Source organism: Urocitellus parryii, chromosome 3 (assembly GCF_045843805.1).
Source record: "Urocitellus parryii isolate mUroPar1 chromosome 3, mUroPar1.hap1, whole genome shotgun sequence".
NCBI lineage: Eukaryota > Metazoa > Chordata > Mammalia > Rodentia > Sciuridae > Urocitellus > Urocitellus parryii.
Window position 1 is genome coordinate 121652607 of NC_135533.1, and position 4964 is coordinate 121657570.

Consider the following 4964-nt stretch of genomic DNA (forward strand, 5'->3'; position numbering starts at 1 on the left):
GGGAGAAAGAGAGGGAGAGGGAGAGAGAGAGGGAGAGGGAGAGGGAGGGAGGGAGGGAGAAAAGGAGGGAGGGAAACCAGGTAAACACTGAGTTGGCAAAGGCATGACAACAAGGTAGTAAGTAAGTGACATTTTTGAATACTTGAACAAAAGCATACACTTACAAAAGTAGTATTTATAGTATCTGAGGAAAGTACTAAGAGTCAACCCTGAAGAAGTAAGCAGCTTGGCCTTTTGAATGCAATAGAACACAAATGAAGAAAATCAAACATTGATGAAGAATCTGGGTAACATATGTTTTAGAATTTAAAGAATTAAATGTAAAGGAAATACCTAAAAAGCCAATTATATGGATAAGTCATTAGAAGACATGGAGAATCCTTAACAACTTCTAGAATAGGTCAGAGTCTCAGGAACACAGTTGAGGTTGGCTGAGCATCCTTTCGAAGGACAGTTTTGTCATGAGAGGAGGTGGTGAAGGGCTACACAGTAACCTGTAAGATATTATTGTCAAGGGTTACACAGGGGGCTGAGAAAGGGGTGGTAGAGGGATATACAGGAGATAAGAGCAGTTGGTGAAGGAAAACACAGGAGTTGAGAGGTGTTGGTGAAAGGCTACAGAGGATGGGATGAGAAGAGATGGTGGATTGCTACAAAGAAGCAGTGAGAGGAGATGGTCAAGGGCTACACATGAGCCCTTGAGAGGAGATGACAAGAGAGTACACAGGAGGGGATAAAAGTAAGTGGTAGAGAGCTAAATGGGAAGATTAGAGGAGAAAGTGGAGGGCTACTCAGAAAGCTGAGAGGAGGTAGTGAAGGGTTACACGGGTAGAGATGAAAGGTGCTGGTGGGGTGTTACACAGGACGATATAAGAGGAGAAGGTTGAGAGCTACACAGGATCAGTAAAAGGAAACAGTGGAGGGCACACCAGAAGCCGTGTGGGATGTGATACAGGGCTACACAGAAAATTGATAAGTGATATAGAGCCATAGAGCCAATTATCAGAGGTGGTGGTCAATGTTAACACAGTATGGAGGATAGTATCTCAGGGTTCTGAATTCTAAGGAAGTCTTGGTTTGACCCTTATCCTGACCCCTCTTACCTATTCATAACTCTAAAACACTAACATTATTTCCTATCTCCTAGCTTTTACCTCACCCTAGAAATCCTAAATCTAAGCCCACAAACCATGTGCTTCTGTTTAACATCTACTCTGTACCCAACATCTGACCACAAACCAGACCATAAATTTTCTCAGGCTCAACCCCAACCATAATTCCCACCCTAACCCTAATGTTCACCATATAATTTTGGTTTTCTGATTTTGACCTTGAGAAGGGCCTAGGCAGGCTTCAGCCTGGCTGACCTTGAGAATGGGATGGTTTCAATGTGGATGACATTTGAAGGCAGGCCTCATTCCTCCATCCAGGGCTGGTTGGTTACATCTGCTCTATTCTTGGAATGTATTCTTTTGGAGCAGGTTGGAGAGATCCTGATTTGCTCAAATGTGAACTTGACCTGAAACAATCAAGCCACTTTTCCCACAGTTATTGTGAATATTGCATCTAAGTGTCACCTCAACCTTTTACTGGAACATTTTCATATCCTGTTAATGGTATTAAAACAGGCTCTCAGCATTCAGATAGCTTCTCTGGGGCAAATGCTGGTAAGTAGGCACAATCCCAAACCCCACTCCCAGCTCCTTTACTATATCTAAGACAAGGAAGGAGGGATCTCCACCACCTTTACCATATCTAAGACAAGGAAGGAGGGATCTCAGTCATTCACAGGGACAGTGTTCTCTGAGGCAGATGTTGCTTCTGGGGATGGGATACTGTCCCAGGAGCAGCTGAAGTGTAATGAAGCGGGGTGAGGGGGCATTTACAAGGTTTAGTATAAATGTTATATTAATATTCAAGGCTTACATGGCAGCTATTATATTAGTTTTATAAGATATAGTAGGATATTATATTAGAATAAAAGGCCACAAGGCAGTTGTTATTTCTGTTTCAGAGGCCACATTATTACTATTATATTAATATTAAGCACACATAACAGCCTATTATATTAGCTTTAGTTGCTATAGTATGGATATTACAGTAGTATTAAAGACCACAGTGCAAGTATTATACTAGTTTTGGATGCTATAGTATTAACATCATCTTAGTATTTAAGGTCACAGGGCTGCTATTATATTAGTAATAGATACTATAGCATGATTAATGTTAAAGGCCACAGGGAAGCTATTATATAATTTTTAAATACTATAGTATGGATATCACATTAGTATTTATTTCCACAGGGCAGCTATTATATTAGTTTCAGATGGAGTGCTATGGATATAATATTAGTGTTAAAGGCCACAGGTCAGCTTTTATATTAGTTTTAGATGACATGTTTGGATATCATAATAGTATTGGAGACCAAGGGCATATATTACATTAGTTTAAGATGTAATAACATGATATCACTTCCTTCCCAGATTATAATCTGGATGGTGGGGTCCCACACAGGTTCAACATGCATATCAAGAAGTGTTATTTCTGTTCAGGGCCCATCTACCCTGTCCATGGCATGATGTTCATCTTCAATTATTGCAAGGTATTTAGATTCTGTAAATCCAAATGTCCTAAGAACTTTAAAAAGAAGCATAATCCTCACAAGGCCAGGTGGACTAAAGCATTCAGAAAAGCAGCTGATAAAAAGCTTACAGTGGATAATTCATTGAATTTGAAAAATGTGGAAATGAACCTGTCAAATGCCAGTGAAAACTATGGAATAAAACTATTGATGCAATGAAGAGAGTTGAAGAGATCATACAGAAACACCAAGCTAAATTTATAATGAACAGATTGAAGAAAATGAGCTATAGAAAGTTCAGGACATTAAAGAAGTCAAGCAAAACTTCCATCTTATCTGAACCCCTCTTGCAGGGAAAGGAAAGAAGCTGGAAGAAAAAATGGTACAGCAGTTATAACAGGATGTGGACATATGAACATGTTTCTTAAAAATCTTGCTCTCTGTAACCATTTCTATATGCACATTTGAAAATCTCCTTTGGAGACGTAGAATTTAATTCTAAATTATTGATTTTAAGGCCACTGAAGTGAAAGATGATTACAAATACTTTTCCCCTACATTGCTATCTGCAAAGCATCAGATTTGGATGTTAGATTGCACCTCAGTGTAACATCTTTATTGATAGATGTGCTTATGTAAATCATGAAAATTCTGTTCATAAATGCACAAGTGGATTGTGGACAGAATAATGGCACTAGGCAGCATTTATGTAATAACTAATTACAAAAATTTATGGCCAATAATATATAAAATAAAATTTTCTTTGTTTAAAAAAAAAGGGTTGGGGTTGTAGCTCAGTGATACAGTGCTTGCCCAGCATGTGTAAGGCATTGGGTTTGATTCTCGGCACTGCATATAAATAGATATGATAAAGGTACACTGACAACAACAAAATAATTTTAAAAGATGAAATAATACGAATATTACATTAGGTTAAAGGCAACAGGGATATTATTATTTTTAGATGCTAAAGTATGGATATTACACTAATATTAAAGATGATTAAAACCATAGAAGGCCTCTATTTTATTAGTTAGGGTACTATATTATGAACATTACATTAGTATTAAAGGCCACAGTGCAGTTTTTATATTAGCTTGAGATGCTGTAGTATGAATATCATTTTACTACAAAAAGGTACATGGAATTATCATATTGATTTTGGATAATATAACTTGAATATTATATTAATGCTAAATGTTGCAGGGCAGCTATTATGTTATTTTAGGTGCCATAGCATGGATATTCAGAAATATTAAAGGCCATAGAGAAGTTACTATGTTTATTTTAGGTGCTCTTAAATGGCTACTAAATTAATATCAAAGGTCACAGGCAACTAAAGTTTTAATTTTAGATGCTATGTTATGAATATTTTGTTAATATTAGAGGCCACAGAGTAGGTATTCCATCAGTTTTAGATGTTATATTTTGGACATTATATTAGTAATAAAAGTGACAGGGCAGTACAGTGATATAATTTACAATACTATAATTTGTGTACAGTACTATAATATTATAATAATATTGATAGCCATGTATTAGTTTTACATTCCATAGATAGATACCCTATTAATATAAAGCCACATGGCAGCTATTATATTAATATAAGTGGTACAATATGAATATCACAATAGTACTAAAGAACACAGGACATATAGTAGTTATATATGCCATAGTATGGATAGTATATTAATATTAAAATACACAGGGCACAGTTTTATTAGTTTTAGATGTTGTACTATGGATGTCACAATAACATTAAAGTCCACTGGCTGGCTATTCTATTTTATTTAGAGGCTACATTATGAAAATTATATTAGTATTAACGCCCCAGGGCTAGAATTATATTAGTTTCAGATGCTATAGTTTTGAGATCTCATTAGTATTAAAGGCCACAGAGCACCTATTTATTTAAGATGTCATGCTATGGGAGCTGGGGTTGTGGCTCATTGGTAGAGTGCTGCCTAGCATGTGCAAGGCCCTGGGTTTGATCCTCAGCACCACAAAAAAATAAATAAATAAAATAAAGGTGTTGTGTCCAACTACAACTAAAAATAAATTTTTAAAAAAGATATCATGCTATGGATATTATAATTTAAAGGTCACAGTGCAGGCATTATATTAGTTGTCGATACTATATGAGTACATCCTATTAGCATGAAAAGTGAAATTAAATCAATTACATTGGTTCTGGAGGCCACACTATGGATATTATATTAATGTTAGAGCCCACAGGATAGGTATTATTAATATAATACACAGGGGCTGATAAAGGAGGTGGTAGAGGAATATACAGAAGATGAGAGCAGTTGGTGAAGGAAAACACAGGAGTTGAGAGGTGTTGATTTGAAAGGCCTGTTTTATAGGCCACAGTATGAATATT

General features: G+C 36.3%; 1 pseudogene; it reads left to right on the forward strand.

The window, feature by feature from the left end:
• Positions 1-2521: 2521 nt before the first annotated feature.
• Positions 2522-2996, forward strand: LOC113197398 (putative ribosome biogenesis protein RLP24 pseudogene; annotated as a pseudogene).
• Positions 2997-4964: the final 1968 nt, after the last annotated feature.